Raw genomic sequence first — 19,803 nt, forward strand, 5'->3', positions numbered from 1 at the left:
ACTTCACTAGAGTAAATCATTATAGGTAGAATAAGACAATCAAAAATCTTTTGCTGCATATCTACAGGTATTGCAATATATCGTATCTTTCTATACGGTACATACAATGCTTTATTGGACTGTTCCAATAATTTCTTTCAAGCGGAACAAAAAGAGCCGGTATAATTAAATATAATACCCAGATAAGTATATGAGTCTAATACATCAATATTTTTACCATAGATTTCAAAATCTGATTTAACATTGTATTTCTTTTTTCTAAAAATTACAATTTTAGTTTTACTTGTATTAACTTTGAGTTTCCACTCAATACAATATTGCTCAAAAACTGTCAATGCATGTTGCAGATCCTCCTCTGACTCAGATTAAATAACTGTGTCATCTGCATATAATATCATAAATATTTTTACATAACATAATAAGGTTTCTTGGCATTTATCTGATATATTTTCAAGGTCTTTTACATCATTATCAAGTAAAAATTGCTCCAAATCATTCAAAAAGAGAGAAAAAAAAGAAAGGGGGATAAATTCTCCCCTTGTTTCACTCCTATATCACAACTAAAAAATGCAGAAATATCCTTTCCCATTCTAATACATGTCTGGATATTCTGATACATATTGTGTATAACTCTCAATATTTTGCCTTGAGTGTTATATTGTAGCATCTTTTGCCACAGACCAGCTCTCCAAACTGTATCAAATGCACTTTTGAAATCAATGAACGAGCAAAATAATTTTTTACCAAATGAAAAATATATAGTAATAAGTGAATGTAAAATAAAAATATTATCCATAGTAGAAAACCCTTTTCTGAACCCAGCTTGTGCTCCTGTAATTAAGCCAATTTCATATGACAATCTACTTAATCTGTTATTGAGCACAGCAGTGAATGTTTTACTTAGACATGAATTGAGAGTAATACCTCTGTAAGAATTCGGGTCAGATTTAGAACCCTTATTCTTGAAAATTGGAACCATTATTCATTTGGTCCAGCATTCTGGTATAATACCAGTATCTAACACAATGTTAAATAACATTACATACATATTAACCATATCATCTAATGTACATTCAATATATTCATTTAATATATTATCATATCCAGCAGATTTATTATTCTTTAATTTTTTTACAGCACATTTTATTTCATCTACTTTTATTGGAGAATTTAATAATTCTTCTATATCTGGTGGTAAATTATTAACATCAATATCTATATCAATTTCATCATGTATGTTATTTTCATTCAGTAAGTAGTTTACAAAATGATAAAATGTGAGATCGTGGTCTAGTGGTTAAGACCGATGGCTACAGTGCTGAAGGTCCCGAGTTCGATTCTCACTCGGGGTGCTAAAAATATCAGTACATCAGAAGGGTAATTTTCACCCTCTCACACACATCTCTGGTACTAGTACTTAGACCGGAGTTTAAACTAGAATGGGTACTTTGGGGGCCTCGGTTGGTCAAAGTTGCCCCCTACTTTGACCTGGAAATCAATCTTCTGATATCTCTCTGGTTTGTCTGTTTCCACCGAGTGGCCCGGTGGTTCTCTCCGAGTACTTCGGCTTCCTCCACCATAATAACAGACTTCCCGGTGTCCTAGCACTCCCTTTGTGTTGGGTGGGGATTGATTGTCCTTGTAAAAATAACTTGTAAAAATAATTGTCGTATAAATATACGTTAGTGACACATCTCCAATAATCCCGACAGGGAGTGTACATGGATGCCACTGTACCGTCGCAGCTTTCGAGGGGTTCTTCGGATATCGGAGGCATTTACCAGTACATACATACATATCATATAAATATTTGATATGGTAAATATACTTTGATGGTGCCAATTAAATTGTTACCTTCAACTCTTCAACTAATAACAAGATGCTCATAGGAGCCTGAATCGCTATATCTTTAATTACTGATCATTATTGTAATTTCTGTCTATCAATCATAGTGTTTGAGATAATAAGAAGAACTTCGAAAATAAGTCAAAATCGTCAATTAGGGTATTAAAATTCATTAAAGGAGTCATCCGATATTTCGTTTATATTGGATTTTTTGAAAGGAATATAAGATAATTAGTAAATTAGTAAATTACAATGGTCAGTCATGGTACGGCAATAACTCTAAATTTATTTAGACATACAAAAATGTAGGGTGAAGTTAAATCTTTAAATACTTATTTCGTTAACATTTTGGTGTCAGATGGATTGTCATCATCGTCCATGGTTTTCAAAACATGACAAAGAATGCATTTTACACAAAAAAATTGAGAATGGAAATTAGAAATGTGCCACCAATATTTGTATCCGAGCGTCACTGATGAGTATTTGTGGACGAAACGCGCGTTTGGCGTAGATACAAAATTTAATCCTGGTACATGTATCTATGATGAGTTTCTTTTCCTCAGTTTTCAGTTGTTACTTTGCCATGTTAGATTTGTTTAATAACCGATTTTTGAATTTTGAACATCGGTAAACTACTGTTGCCTTAACGCCTTTTCGAAAGTACTTTGTAAAGAAGATTTAACATCATTCAATTAAATCTATAGAAAATTTAAGCGTCTGATTTACTTTCATTTGTGAATAACTTATTATATAATACCTATGTTTTCTGTAAGAAAAAAGTTGTCGTAGCGCTATTTTCATCTTTTGAAGTCAAATGTACAAATTACGGAAACAAGTCATGTCAATGACCCTTAACTTCTCATATGATATTTCCACTTAATAAATTGTGTACTAGTGATGTTCTTATCGTACAACTTTTCATTCAAGTAATTCAAATTCAATAAAATATATTCATTTTGTATAATTATAGCCATTTGGCACAACTCAGCAGATCCAGCTATCTAAAATTTGTGAGGTGTAGCGTCGACTTACAAGGGTTGCGGATTTTTGTATGCAGGGTCGCGGAATCTTCCGAATTGTTCCGATTTAAATGTAGGGTAGCGAAATCAACCGAGGATTTCAGATTGGAACACTTGTGATCTCTTTACTTACCTTCTATAACGCGTCTACATGGTCTTTAATAACATATTCAGCCAGATACTTTCCATGAAGTATAAGGTATTATAATACATTAACTTGCCCATGGTTATCCTATGGTCACCATTGACAGAGCAGATTTGAGTGGACGCTAAAGGAGGTGAATTCATCCCCTGTGATTGGAAAACGATTCTTTTGTGCATTAAATCTTTAATAAAATATTCAATTGATACACTCGGTGGTATTTTTTACAAACTGAACAATTACGCACTCTGTAACTTTTAATTCATTTATATGTTTCGGAGTTCATTTCTTTGGTCATGGTGTTGTCTCTATGACAAAGTCCCCGTTTCCATTCTATATTCTATGGTTATGTTATCATGAACTGTATATATATATATATGCCATGTCTGTTCAAGTTAATAGGTCTGTTGTATTTTCGGGACTCGCACACCAAAGTTAAATTAATAAAGCTCCGCCCACTGCCGGACTGAGTATTGAATGAACCTGCGTGACCTCAGAATGTGTATTGCAGTAGCATTCCAATGACGTATCTATTGCGAATTAATGATTGCTTAAATTTATACATTCTGTTTGTTTTCAAACATTTCTTTAGAGCAATAAGAATCACACCAATTTTCTGATAACATACACACATGAACAGCAGTCTTTTCTACGATGACAACTATCGATTACAAAACTTGAATGTGTATGATTGTGTAACAAAATCAACCATGTCAATTTCAGCATGCATGTTTAGTGAATGTCGACTCTGAAGCGTAGGACAACTCCTACACTCCTGTTTCAAATTGGACAATATTTTATTATTTGTTTTTTTTTTCTGTTGAAATTAGTTGTTATGTTAAAATAGATAATTATTCACCTTGAGCGATGTATTATTGTTGACCATTCGAGATTCTTTTTTGCGAACCCGTCTTCAGCAGAATGTGTGATTACTGTATCGTATTACTACACGGGCCTCAATTAAGGGATTTGAAATCGAAAATAAATGCAAAATATGTGTTTTTGTGTCTTTCAAAACACAAATAATATACAGAATTAATTGCAGGATAAAGACAATAACTGTTTAGTGTCTTTAAACATCAGCTGTATTTGTACTCGGCTCGGAACAGGTGTAATAGCTCGCTAAAAGCTCGCATACACCTTGTTTCCTAGCCTCGTATACAAATACAGCTAATATTTAAAGATACTAAACTGCAGCCCTGGGCTGCGTTCAATGTCGTAGCAGCTACGTAGTGCTACGTAGATTTTCACTATTGAACGTGTAGCTATATACTAGTTGTTACATAAATATTGATAGCAGCTACGTAGCCGCTACGTAGCTGCTACGATATTGAACTCAACCCAGTTATTGTCTATATAATGAGTATTCTACTCCCGCCTTTATTACAGTTCGTGCAATTGAAAAGGGGAAGAAATGAACCAGACAAACAATTGCTCCTAGATTGGGGCGAGCATAAAAATGTAGCTAGCCACACATGAACATATCACACTGGATACATAGAAATTAGAAGACTGTATGAGTGTAGATATTACAATACAATCATATTGATGACGGTTATGGCAAGCCGTTCTCGTCAAAACTATGTTTAAACCCTTTTTTCGAAAAAAAATACACTCTGAGATTTAAAAACCTACAATAACACACTGAGAAATCGAAATTACACACTGAGATTTAAAAAAATGAAAAAACACACACTGAGAATTCAAAATTACACACTGAGATTTTAAAAAGACACACTGAGATGAAATAAATTGAAAAACACACACTGAGAATTGTTAATTACACACTGAGATTTCAAAAATACACACTGAGATTAATATGCAAATTACTAATGAATATCCATGAGATGAATAATTCAACAGATTAATATCTTGATCTCAAGATCTCTTGTCATTATAATGAAATGCGATTCCTTCAACCAACATTCGTAAGAAATTTCAAGACTTAACATCGCTCATATACATAAGTTTGTTTCCTATAATTCAGATCATTACTACCCGTAATTAAACATGGGTCCCTTTTCAAAAGTCTTCCAACTGTTTCCCTGATTTCGCTAGTTAATCTTTTATATTTTTGATACGTTTATATAAATATGCTATAATAGACACTTGGGTAAAAATTTCACTGCATTCTTTTGCAGATTGTTCCAATGTTTTCTTATAATTTTATAATAAAGTTTTTCACCATTTGGTTATATTTTGTAATAAGAGTAAGTGGGTATTTTTCTTGTTCTTGTATTTCTAAAGTTTTTTTTATTAATAATTTGGAACCAAATCGAAGGACTAACGAGTTCTGTCCCCTTGTTGTTTTAAGCTTGTAATAGATTCAGATTAAGTATGCTAATTAGATATATGCGCATAAAAAGTGCGCACAAATCTAAGTGTGTAATTTTAAATTCTCAGTGTGTAATTTTGAATTCTCAGTGTGTAATTTCAAATTCTCAGTGTGTGTTTTCAGTTTATTTATTCTCAACGTGTCTTTTTGAAATCTCAGTGTGTAATTTTTAATTCTCAGTGTGTAATTTTCAATTCTCAGTGTGTAATTTTCAATTCTCAGTGTGCGTTTTGAAGTTTTTAAATCTCAGTGTGCTTTGTTGTATAAGTGTGTAAATTTTTTGAAAAATGGTTTAAACATAGTTTTGACGAGAACGGCTTGCCATAGACGGTTGCACATGTGGAGCAGGATCTGCTTACCGTTCCGGTGCACCTGAGATTACCATTTTTTTCAGCTCAGTAAGACTTTTTTTTATATTAATAAGGCCGTTAGTTTTCCGATTTGAAATGTTTTACATTGTCATTTCGGGGCCACTTATAGCTGACTATGCGGTATGGGCTTTGCTCATTGATGAAGGCCGTACGATGACCTATAGTTGTTAATTTGTGTCATTTTGGTATATATGATGTGGAGAGTTGTCTCATTGGCAATCATACCACATTTTCTTTTTTATATTAGACTTTTTTTTACCTCCCCAACCTTAAAACCTAAAGACGTAACACAATTCAAATATTTCATATATCTACATTACAAAAAAAGCATTGAATAGGGTTATGCATACATTTCTGTCAAGGCTGTATTAAAAAACCGAAAACAGAGGTTCAAATGACTGCAAAAGCAGATTGGACTACATTTTATTGCTGTGGTATTGTATTAAAATATTGAGTGCGACATTGTAAAAGGGATATTTCAAGCTCGTACACTATAATATATTCTCGGTACTCGGGACAAAGTCCCTTAATATTAGAGCAAAACATTGTACTATAAGGGGGGGGGGGGGGCAGAAAAGCTTAATAATTCTCATACATCGCTCTTCTGCATTCAACTAAAACATAAGTACCCGTATCGTTTAACAAGGCCAGTACTTTGTTTACAATATTTAAAACCCTTATGTTTGGAATCTATAGAACCACTGGGGTGAAACACCTCCAATTGTCCTTCGCATTAGGATACTGCTTAATAACATGCAATTCGATCATGTGACACATACAATGGATTCTCATATTGCTATATATATCGTGAACTTACAATTTATCTCATGTGGTATTCATTATGGATTCAAGCAAAGCCGTATATCAGGTAAAAACAGTCTAATTGCTTTCTTAAACATTTGAACTCTCGGGTAGTATACACAATGTCATTTACCTGTGACAAATCAAAGTATGTATACATAGAAGTGTTTGGATTAAACGTCAATTATAGACTAATTAGAAATAGCCAAGCTTCTATCGATTTTGTTTGATTACAGACGTACTATCATGTAATTTGATGCCAGGTATATTTATTTTCAAAATCGCATGGATTTTGTTAATATTTTTCCACACAATTCTGAAATAGATAAAGGTACGTACGTTAATAAATAATCTATAATTGTTTCATCTACATCTTGCTAATCAGGTGCATTTTTGATTTAAAACGTCAGTGTTAATTAATTTAAAACGGAAAAGAAAATATATAATTCATCTCACATTTTTTTTTTTACCGAAAAAGAGCAATGTATTTTGTCAATTGTTTGTTTTCTTAACAAATAAATTGAATTAATAGTCTCAATCAAGTTTTCCTAGACTGAATTATTTAACTTGATAAATTGCAACATTTACTGTCATCAATTAAAATGTATATGCCTCTTGTCGTTACATTCATCAATTAAGGCAGCAACCATTTGATTTTCTGGGGGGGGGGGGGGGGGGGGGCTATGTTTTTTTTTGGAAAAAAAAGTTTGTTTCCAGTTTTTGGAGAAAAAAATAATTTGTTTTTGATTCTGAGAAAAAAAAATTGTTTTTTTCACCCTCAGCTGCCACTATATGTAATGCTAAAATTGAAAGAAAACAATTGTTTTCGACTTGTCGCGAAAAAAATAGATTGTTTTTCGCCGCAGGCGAAAACAAAAATTTGTCCAGAAAAAAAAACCATAGCCCCCCCCCCCCCCCAGAAAATCAAATGGTTGCTGCCTAAGAAGTATTTTTTTTAGATCTGACTCGGACAAAAATCTATTGTTGCTCCTTTATGATTGTATGCAGGGTGAGGGTATATGTTTACTTGTATGCTATCAGCTCCTCTCGGTATAAATTAATACACATTACATGAATTTTTTTTTTTAAATAAACAAACGAAATTACAAATTGCACCTATTTTGACAGTTTTTTCACTAACATTTTTTTTTTATGATCCAGACGAAAGTTTCCAGGCGGTGTTTATTTTGTAGATGTATCCTTGTTTACTAAATAGCTACACCATTTTTATTTTGAATCCATATTGAATAATTCAAAAATGTGTTTAAACCAACCTCCAAACGATCCAGGATTCCATATGAGGAGTGCCCAAATTGCATCCATGCTTTAATTCAAATATTAAAAAAACGAAAAACAAATGTTTTGTTCCATTTCTTCAAATATTTAGTTCAATTTGACATAAATTTAGTCCATGCTTACTATCCATTTTGTATGAAATAGAATGATGGATGTGTGTAACATAACTTATTTAATTTGCTCATTTTTAAAAACAAATGACTTTTAGAGAACGTCGCATGACGACGTTTCCGTAGATTTACTTTTTCCAGTTAACGCTTCATCTCTTGGTATATATTATACTCTGAACGTTTTGTGTATATGTAAATATATTCAGCTACGTTGAAAAACGTGAATAATTTCAAATCATAAAAATACTAACTGTTTAGTCTCAAAGAAAACTTGAAAGATTTCCACAGCTATTTATGTTGAAAAGGTGCAATTTGGGTACTGTAACGTTATGTAAATCAAATTTGGTTCTTTATAAACTGTCACTCTAGCTATGATTGTATACTTATCACATCAGCATGCTCTCATCCTGATCAGCATATAATTTTTATTATCGCTATTTTGTGCATTTTTCCTTTGATCTTTTTGTGATAGTTTTTCATATCACGCTACTCGCTTGAGATGGAAAATTGTCGCTAGAAACTAAGGAGGCACGTGGCGTTGCTAATGAAATTGCACTGAAATTGACAACGTCGTCATAGGTAAATAGCGATAAACATGATCATTGGTCATCTCAACTCGATTGCTTTTCTCGTTGAGATGATCAACGATAATCTATAAGCATATTCATCTAAATGTATCTCTTTACTGTTCGGAAAACTTGTGTTTATTTTCGAGCAAACCTAAAATGAAACCTTGGTGTGCCTATTAACTTCCACTGCTATAAGGATTTAGATTTGATCAAAATACTACTGGCGTTGAAAAAGTGGTGTTAAAAGGCCGAAAATAGAGCATCAAAGTCGATGCAGAAAACGAGTAACGACCAAAAAGACAAACAACAGACTACAAAAAAAATCACTACGTCAAAAAACTAAAGGGTGAGCAACACTAAACGTATCAAAAACCAGGGATTTGCTTCAGGTTCACTGGAAGGGTCAGCAAATCCTGATCCACAAATGACATTCGTCGTGTTACTGTAGGGATTTCTCATTTGTTTTTAAACAAGCTCTATACAGACGTGTCACTCAGAGGTTATCAATGACATGTTTAAGTATTATATTGGAATAAAATGTGGTAATAAAATTGAGAAAGGAAATGGGGAATGTGTCAAAGCGACAACAACCCGACCATAGAGCAGACAACAGGCGAAGGCCACCAATGAGTCTTCAATGTAGCGAGAAACTCCCGCACCCGAAGGCGTCCATCGGCTGGCCCCTTAAAAAATATGTATACTAGTTCAGTGATAAGTCTGTGAACAGACATATCACATTTGCTGGACACATTGCTCTCCCCTAGAGTCAACCAACCCTTTATCTTACTAACTTATTGATGTATCTTAATTTGCGGGCAACAGCAATGATCATTTTAACAAGATTTTGTCCAAAAAGACAGGACATATAGCCAATGACCGACCCCAAACTCGAGGTCAGCTTCTACATTGTCATTTCGGACCCTTTTATGGCTGACTATGCGTTATATGCCCCTAAACAAATATGTATACCCCTTTTTGAAACTAACTAACAGTTGGGTATTTTTGTTATACTTTTTATAAAAAAATAATTTGTCTAGTATGAGGATAACAAAACGGTGGCAGAGCAAATATAATAGATGTTTTTAAAGAGTATGAAACAAGGAATTTCGCATAATTGGCAATTATCAACCAAACAATAAAGTCTTAGGCCAAGGATTGAAACAAGGTCAGCATGTGGCCTTCGAAAATTAATGAAACCATATAAATAATTTACCTTTAAAAGGCACTGTGGTATGGTCTGTTTGTTCTGAATGCATAATCATAGTTTAACTTCGGTCAGTCACATTTCTTTTGTGTAATTAGGTAACTTGATATTAACACCCTTGGATCAAAATAAAAAAAATGTCAAGGTCAAATATGTATTTTTATACCAAGTTGCAAGGACAATGCATAATTAATTAATTAAATGTCATTGTTTACTTAGCAGATTTGTTTGTTTCAGAAAGGCAATTTTATGAGAATTTTAATCTTTACTAAAATACACATTTCACAACTTAATGTGTTTACTTTTGGGTTTTAACAATGTATATTTGAATATTCAACCAAATAATGAAACGGAATCAAACATTTGCATTTTCTTCAAAATACACATTGCAATACAGTAACTATATTTTGATATCCAGGATAACAGTTCAATAATAACGAATAAGTACATTACATGTATGTTTCATTATATTTCGTTATTTAGATTGGCAAACAGCAATCTCGCGTCATTCTAAATTTAACCTTTATTTCAAAATGAAATGTAGCAATTTTGAAATGTAACATTCATGATGACATGGGTTTCCACAATAAAGTGCACCGGTAAATTAAAGAAAAACTGGATAGAAATCGTGTTTTCATGATCATTATAGCATAAAAAAATGTAATTACAAGTATTGAATGCTTCTTAATTTTAGTAAATTTATAGGTTGGTAAAACTGCTGATCGTGCCCACATTTTTAGAATGATGTACTTCGGTCAACGCTTTTACACACCAGAAAATTTACAAAAGGAAGCATTCAATTCTTAAACTGGTTAAATGCTTACATTTATTTTTGTTTGTCATCGGCATAGTTTATTATGAACTCAAACTGTTAAAGGTGTATGTGAAGGGTATTTAAAGTCCAAGGTTATACGTCGGTAATTATAATGTCACGGGTCTTTAATTTAATGAGTTAAATCATAAGCAAAGGATCTTGTTAAAAACAAAACACATGCCATTTAGTAGTCCTCCATAATTAAGTTGTTTAACGGATTTCATTTGCATATTGATATATATATATATATATATATATATATTCTAGGTAAGAGAAAAAATATACTTAAAATTTGAGAAATTCAGTGCAATACATACGTGCGGGAGTTTCTCGCTACATTGAAGACCCATTGGTGGCCTTCACCCTGTTGTCTGCTTTATGGTCGAGTTGTTGTCTCTTTGACACATTCCCCATTTTCATTCTCAATTTTATGTATCATTGAATTTCATTTCATAGAATTATAAATAAAAAAAGAAACAATATCATGATCACAGTTCCCGAAAAGTGGTGGTCCGAAGGATTTGTCGACCAAGAGTTTGCAGTAATTTAATTAGTAGTGAGAGCCAGAAGAATATTGTTACGGACCACCAGGGGAAAAGATGTTTTGCAAACTCTGATATAATATGTGTTTTTCGTCCATGAATAAATTTAAGATTTGGATAGGAAATCATCATCTATTGTTACAAACCTATTTTAAAGACACGTTAGACGGGAATGAAAAAAGGTATTGCCAATAACGTATAATTATCCGATATGAATTTCATAGTATTAACATATAATTATATGGATGTTACTGTCACTGTATTAAAGTGATTACCAATAAAGTATATTAATAATACGTCTTTAAGTTCATAGTTGTTTTGTGAATAATAAATGTATTCGGATAATTAAATCTATTATATAAATGTCAAATTACTCCAGATAGAACACACAGAAAAACGTTAGTTTAAACATATTATAAAGCTAAGAGTGGATTGGGAAACAAGTTTTGCAACTTATATTAATCCCTTTCCACTTTGCGGGTGCGAGTCCTGCCTTGTAGCGGCATTAGCCTGCTATTTTTCGAAATCTACAAGGGTGTCTTAAACGTGCAAGAGATATGGCTCTCTCTTAACACGGGTCAGCCAGTTATCGTCCCCTTCCGACGGACTATCATCGTTTCCTCAAGACCATACTCGCAAATGGTGTCAAGGGAGAGCCGAAAATTCAGTCCCTGAATCAAACCAGGAACCTTTGTGATAGTAGTGCGATGCACTAAACACTACACCACGGCTCTCACGAAAAACGTTCAAGACTTTACTGCCAATGTGCCATACGGGAAATTAGAAAATTAAATATTGTTTTGCAGTTAATTCTCCCACCATACGCTTTTTCCGCGCTCTATTTTTTATCAAATTTAAAATACTTTCTAACATGCAGTTGAAAATGATAAAAAGGAAGGTCAAATTAATCATGATAGCATATGCCAAAAAGTTTATTTATTGTCACTGTGGTTCATGTATAAATTAATTCATATTTGGTTGAAGATTCTTTTGATGCAGAATTTCGCAAAACATGTAACGTCTACAATCTTTATGAGATATCGAACAGTGTTTTTGATTTGCTGTTTGACGTACATTCGATTGTAACAGTTGATAGTTTGTGTCTAACATTGACGAACATTCAATCGTTGATGGTTTTGCTGTCTGATATTGACGTTTATAATTGATTAATATTTTAATATTTTGTACATTTTAGTCTGATTTTATGTGTTTCTGTATATTTTGATATAACGTTTGTATTTTTTTTTACAAGCCGGAATATTTAAGTAACTTATTTTTAAATACAAAATTCATCAAATTTTAGAAATATTTAGTTAAGATAACAAGTTTTCAAATTTTTACTTATTCATTAATAATTCTTTTAAGTCATTTGTTACCAAGTTGCTGGAGTCTTAACTTTTTATAGTTAATTTGATGTTGTATGCTTTATACATATTTCGGTATATTTTTAACTTTGAATGAATACTTTATTGCAAAAAGCATATATATGCTATAGCAACGAAAAACATATTTACAACATGACAAATGATAAACAGCAGAGATCAATACATATAAATCATTACAAGAAAGCAAATAACATTAAGTAACAATATGTGATCTGATTGACCACGCAGATTTAATGTAGTTACACAATCTTTTAATATGTAAAACAGACTTTAATTTAAATAGATACTGTAATTTAGTAAGGTTTGGCCAAGAACAATAGAATTTTGGCAAATACATAGGCCTAATTGATCTATATGCAGGGCATACTAATAAAAAGTGGTATTCGTTTTCAACACACTGCATATTACAACATTTACATAAACGTAATTCTCTAGCCATGCCAGTATATCTTCCTGTTTCAATGTTCAGTTTAAATGTACCACTTCGCAATTTAGTTAAAAAGTGTGAATTATAACACAAATCTAAATAATGTTCAAACCTAAATTCTAACTTTATATCCTTATAAATACTAAGTTTTTCGCTCTTTTCTACATTTGATAACCAGCTTTGTATATACTGATCTTTAATTCTATTCTTAATTACATCCAAAAATCCAATAGTATGTATTTCTGATTGTTGATACCATATATAATTGAGACCACTATCAAATAGTAAGTCACGTACATTAGAAGCCCAGTTTTTTTTGCCATTATTGGCATCATCAAGTAACAATTTATAAACATCATAAACAATAGGTGTTTTGTTAGTTAACATATTCAGCCAATATTTCAAAATTCTAAATTTTCTCATAATATACATAGGAAAATGGCCCAATTCTCCATATAAAAAACAATTTGGGACAGATTTGCCAACTTTTAAAATATATCGACAGAAACGATTGTGAATAATCTCAACATCTTTACCTCGATTGAAACCCCATATTTCCGAAGCATAATTAAGAACAGATGCCACCATACTGTCAAATAGATCAAGTTGTTTCTTCTTTGACAAGTACAAATCTTTCACTGAGTTTAACAACGACGATAAAGCTCGTGATCCCTGTTGGGACACACGTTTCTGAGTCTGTACGAATTTTCCATTAAAATAAAACATCATGCCAAGATATATACAGGAATTTACTATTTCTAGCTCTTTATTGTCGTAGAAGAATCTGGCACTTACTGGTTGCCATCCATTTCTAAATACTATAACTTTTGTTTTTTCAGTATTAACTTCAATGTTCCACTTATGACAGTATTTCAATAATTTATCTAAAAGTTCTTGCAATAATTCTGGTGATTTTCCAAATAAAACAGTGTCATCCGCAAAAAGAATAAGATATATAAGAATATTATTCACAGTAACGGCATCATCCCGCATATCAATATGAATGTCCTCAATCAAGTCATTGATGAAGAATAAAAACAAAAGAGGCGACAAGGGCTCCCCTTGTTTTACCCCCATTAAATTGTCGAACGAATCGGATAAAATACCACCAGATCTAACACGCATTTTAACAGAAGAATAGACAGATTTCACAATAGTAACAAATTTGGAGCTAATACCACTTTTAAGGAGTTTATACATAAGTATTCTTCGGTCCAGCTTGTCAAACGCTTTACGGAAATCTACGAATGAACAGTACAGTTTTTGCTTTTGTTGAAGAGTATGAGTAATAATTCCATGTAATACAAATATTGCATCTATAGTAGATCGTCCGGGTCTGAAGCCAAATTGATTGTTGATGAGTTTTTCTTCTTCCTCTGACCACGATAATAAACGATTGGTTAAAATAGTAGTGAATAGTTTGGATAAAACACTAACTAAAACTATTGGTCTATAGTTGTTTGGATCTGATAAATCACCAGTTTTAGGAACCGCTATGACCAAACATTCTGTCCAGTGAACAGGATATATTCCAGATGAAAAAATAAAGTTAAACAAAATTTTCAAAATTGGTGCAAATAAGATCGGACAACAAGATAGCATTTCGCTAATTATGCCATCATTTCCCGCACTCTTTCTTGGCTTCATTTTATGTATTGCGGCTTTAATTTCATCCCCAGATATTTCAGTGTCTAGGTCATTTATATTCAAAATTTCAAAAACAGAATTGTTCATAAGGTTTAAAACTTCGTCACATAAATCTGGTGGGTTATCTCCAAGGATAGATTCAAAGTGTTTTAACATTAATGCATTGTCTATTTTGCAACCAGTGTTTCTTTTATTTTTACGAACCTCGGTCCAGAATTTCCTAGGGTCTGTTTTCGCCACATTACACAAAATTTCGCCTTTTCGCCGCTTGTAATTGAACTTTGCCTTTCGTTTCACCTTATTAAAATTGTTCCTTTCAGTTACATACAATTGTCTATTTGTTTCTGTAGGGTGTCTAAAGAAGAAATTGCGAGCACGATGGAACTGATCACGGGCAGATGCACACTTTTCATCAAACCATTCATTATCCGGTCTATCTGTATTTGTTTTATCTCGTATAAGAATCGAACGACCAAAAACTTTAAAAGCATTGTTATACAAAATATTTGAAATATCACTAACTGCACTATTCATATTATCCGCGTTCGAAATATTACTCACTAATGATGTTAAATTTTCTGTTTGTTGTTGTATACTTTCAACAAAATCGTTTGTTTTACTATCGTCCCATTTTAAAATATTATGAGTCTTAGGGTATACGTTTATTGGGCTTGCATCTGCTAAAACGAGTTCAAAAAATAACGGTGCATGGTCGGAATGTTCGTTGAATTCTAAAACATTAAAATCCGACAATAGTTTGTAATCGTCTGGTGATAATAGAAGATAGTCATTTACACTTCTACCTTTTGATGTGCAAAATGTAAATTTCCCGTCCTGGTCTTTTCCTAATCTTCCGTTCGCCGCCGTTAGACCTGTATTGAAGCACAACTGTAACAGCTTTCGACCGTACGCATTGGTTGTACTATCTAGCGAATGGCGTTTCGGAATTATGGGGTTTTCAATGTGTTCGAAACTAGAAACATATTTATCTAAATTATCATTTTCTAAAATGTCATCAATTATACCTATGCGGCTATTTAAGTCACCACAAACAAAAACTGAACTATTGTGATTGTACTCTAAAATAACATTTTCAATAATCTCATGAAAATCAATATCATTAATTACATAAAAATTTGACCTCTCATGAGGTATATAAGAGAAACATACAATAATATCATACAGTATATTGAAAAAATCATGTTTAAATTTTATAACAACAATTCCACAACTCAGTTCTTTTTCTATTGAAATACCATCTATCAAATAACTTCTACAAAAAATAGCTAAACCTCCCTCATTCCTTGTTCCAATGTTATTATCTCTATTTAGACTCAATAATTTAACGAAGCCATCGATTTCTATATAATTGTCATCTTTCAACCAAGTTTCACATAAAAACAAAATGTCATATTTGTTCACTAGGTTTAAAAAAGTGTTATCTTCAAAAACCGAATTCAGTCCATGAATATTCCATGAAAGACATTTTAAGTTCTTAAATTTTTCCCTGCTTTTTTCCTATAGTGTATACTCTTTGCCCCCGACATAGATCTGATCTCTAACAAAATACGCTTTGATGTTTTTCTGTCTCAGCTCTTTGAGTAGTGGAAGTTTTTCTCGACGACGGTTTTGTATTTCAACAGGAAGTTGTTCAGAAATTCCAAAGTTTGTGTCTTTTAGTTGTTTGGCATTCTTTTTTACTAGATCACGCATAAACGTTGTCTGAAATTTAACGATAATTGGTCGAACCTTTTCACTCTTTTTCCCTATACGATATGCTTCGGTTAATCTTAAGTTCGTTTCGGGTTTAGCGATTTTCAAAAATTCTGCGCAAAATCGTAAAGCAACATCTGAGCAATTTTCACCATCAACTTCATGAATGTTATAGAATATCAGATTGTTTCTCATCGAATTCAAATGCACGTCAACTAGTTTCTCTTTTAATTGTTCATCGACAGTACCGCTGATTTTTTTTTCGATCGAATCCATACTGACTTTGTTCAAATTTAGTTGTTTTGTCAGTTTATCAACTTCACGTTTAAATTCAGAAAGAGATTTTTTCTGGGAATCGAATTCATCACTTATCAACTGTGTGCTTTTTTCAACTTGATCGAGTTTACCATCAAACCTCTCAGTACACTGTTCTAGTTTATTAACTTTTGTATTCAATTTAGTAACAACAGAGTCAATTTGTTCAATTTTATTCAATTTATTCTCGAATTTGTCCATTCTTTTGAATATTTCATCTACCCACGGTGGTCTTTGTTGATAGTTAGGCTGTGAAAATGGAGATATCTGTTGCATAGGCATATTCATAGGCATAGACGTAGACATATAAGGTGCCATCATTCCAGGGTTTGGAGTCGAACAAATCTGCTGATTTGGCATAGGAAACATGTTGCTGGGACTAGGGCAATAAAAGTTATCTTGTGAAAATGATTGTTGATTCATATTGTTTACAAAATTGTCGTTTAAACATACATTATCTTGATGAGTAGTGTTTTCGGGTTTGTTTACATTTGTAATGTCACCTGAGGTTTCACCTTTACCAATATTTTTGTTCTTCTTTTTTGTCTTTTTCTTTGAAGGTTTCTTTACTTCGAGATCATTGGAAGCACTTTTGTCACTTTTGTTACTTGTGTTCGTCCTTTTAACGCCTCTTCTAGGCATTTTACTTACAAAATTTCATATTTTCATCGGAGTATAAAATACCCAGCCATTCACCATAAGTCACATGATTTGATTTGTAGTTTCGTGTATGTACGAACTTGTGTACTTTTGTTGTAACATGTAAAGCGCTTAGAGTAATTGTATTTTTTATATAATGCGCTATAAAAATGCCTTGTAATAATAATAATAATAATAATAATTAAATTGTTGTTGGTTTGCTGTCTGATTTTAGTACATTTAACAGAGAAATAATGTATTAATGACAAATAATATGCATACTAACAAAGTATAAATATATACCTGAAGATACCGTGGTACTAATATACAGGGATCTCCACTGAAATAGCTATACCAGTGAAGAAATCTGTTAACAGCATGTGCAATATTGTTGTTGAATAAAAAAGCATTTAATTGTTAATAGTTGGCTGTTTGATATTGATTCAATTATAATTTTTGTTGGCTTGCTGTCTGATAATGACGGACATATTTTTGTTGTTGTTAGTTGTCTGTCTAAGTTTGACGTGCAATCAATCAACATAATTCATGACCGAGTTTTAGATATTATTAAAAATGCGCGTGAACGTTATTTTGTATCTTTATATAATTGACTTTTCTGGTGAAATGTATTGAACAGTTTATATTGTATGCTATATGTTTATTTCAATATACATGCACAGCCTAGTTATACAAGGCTTTAAGATAAACACAAAATATTTATTAGCTATTCCGTACACCTTATTCCGTACTTTTAGGGAGTACATGTATACTTCACATTCAAGAGTGTTATTGCGTGAGCGAAATGAAATGCATAAAATGAATACGCAGTCTCGATTAATCGGAATGGGGACATTGGTTTTACATTTGTCATTTCAGGGTGTTTTAAACTGATTATGCGGTATGGGCTTTGCTCATTATAAAAGGCCATACGAAGACCTATAGCTGTTAATTTATGTGTCATTTGGTCTCTTGAGGAGTGTTGTCTCTTTGGCAATAATATCACATCTTCTTTTTTATACGTTAAATCCGATGCATTGTGTAGGTAGGGTACATGCTCGTTGCACGTTAGAAGAATCTTTCATACACTTTTCAGAGGGTTCTGAGTTTATCAAATGCTGATACTATATAGAAGAAATAATCAAATATTATTAACGTATTCTCGTCCCGAATATGCAAAATTGAATATTTGCCACTGGACGCTATGGAAATCACAATTTCCCAATTCGTCAAACAATGCGAAGTTACACTTCGTGGACATTTTATACTTGAACTCATACGCAAAAAAAACTGTCATGACTATAAATATTTTTTTAGAAAAAATGTGCTGTGATTGCTGATATATTTATTTCGTTATAACGTCGCTGTGAGATCGTAGCGCAGTCTTTCCGAATAGAATCACGCTTTCGTTGCGCTCTCGCTACGATGGTACAGCGACCTTTGCGATCTTACTACGACCATACTGCGCTCTCACTACGCTTCTACTACGACCTGATTTCGCCACCACCGCACTACGATTGTTTTGAACATGTTCAAAGTTGGCCACGCTCATCACGATCGTGAAGACCTCACCACGACCGTAATACGACCTTACTGCGATCTACACGATCTTTCTACGATCATAAAAATTTTCATTTTTTCACAGATCGTAGTGCGATCGTGGCCTAGTGGGACTGCGGTATTAAGCTGGGGTCACACATTCACGATTTTTACTGCCGTCCTTGACAGGACCATTCCCGATTAAATTTTGTCAAAAGTCTCATCAAGATCCTGTGAATCGTGGATGGAAATTCACACTTTAATTAAAATTTATAAAACAACTAATTTAATCACGACAACAATCAGATATTGTTCAGGAAGCGTCGATATTCAACCGTTTTCAAGCGAACTTATCCCGATAATCCCGTTGTCAATCCGTTTCTAATCCAATTTGTAATTTCGCCTGGTAAAATTCGACCTATTCTGTCACAACTGCGTCTCGATTCTACCGAATGTAATCCGACAGAGATCCGACAGTGAACAGACAGTGGACCGACGCTGACGGAAGTTATCTGTTCGAAAATTGTCGGCATACTCGGGATAATCAGGTACTGTCGGAACGTAATCCTATCACGGTCTGATCTATCGCATTGCAAACGGCTTTGTCTGGTCTCAGTCGTATTGTATTCTGTAATTGTCGGGACTCTGACGTGGGTATCATTGACGAGTTTCGTATTAATAACGGGACTGTTCCGGAACGGTTTCGGCAAAAACGGTTCGCAATCGACAAGATCTGGATGGAATCTGGACTCAATCGGCAGAAAAACAGCAATGAAAAATTTCTCCAGATCATTCCCGTTCCACAGGGCACCGTCCAGAATACACAGAACATTGTTAGGATTTTGATCCGATACAGCAGAATCTGTCACGACATAGACACGATTGTAATCCGACTATACAAAATCGGCTGAGTTTCCCCGAATGTTATTGGACGCACTTAACTGTCGGGGTGCTTCGCCGAACTATTAGGACCTTTACCGACCCGTAGGAATATGTTACGAACTTAAACGATTGCGTTCAGAAAATAATAGGACATTCCAGATAACTGAGGATAGTCCGACTTTTTCCCTTTTCGTGTAGTATCGCTGTCTGA

General features: G+C 33.2%; 1 protein-coding gene across 2 annotated transcripts in view; it reads left to right on the plus strand.

The window, feature by feature from the left end:
• Positions 1–6,427: 6,427 nt before the first annotated feature.
• Positions 6,428–19,803, plus strand: part of LOC143044547 (patched domain-containing protein 3-like) — a 30,883-nt gene continuing 17,507 nt past the window's right edge. Inside the window, exon 1 of one of the 2 annotated variants that reach the window (XM_076216607.1) lies at positions 6,428–6,580. The gene's annotated coding sequence lies outside the window, so the exon portion shown is untranslated. Of the gene's footprint in view, positions 6,581–6,658; positions 6,845–19,803 lie in introns of those variants that run through there. The other variant, XM_076216608.1, reaches the window with a different exon arrangement.

Source organism: Mytilus galloprovincialis, chromosome 9, assembly GCF_965363235.1.
Source record: "Mytilus galloprovincialis chromosome 9, xbMytGall1.hap1.1, whole genome shotgun sequence".
NCBI lineage: Eukaryota > Metazoa > Mollusca > Bivalvia > Mytilida > Mytilidae > Mytilus > Mytilus galloprovincialis.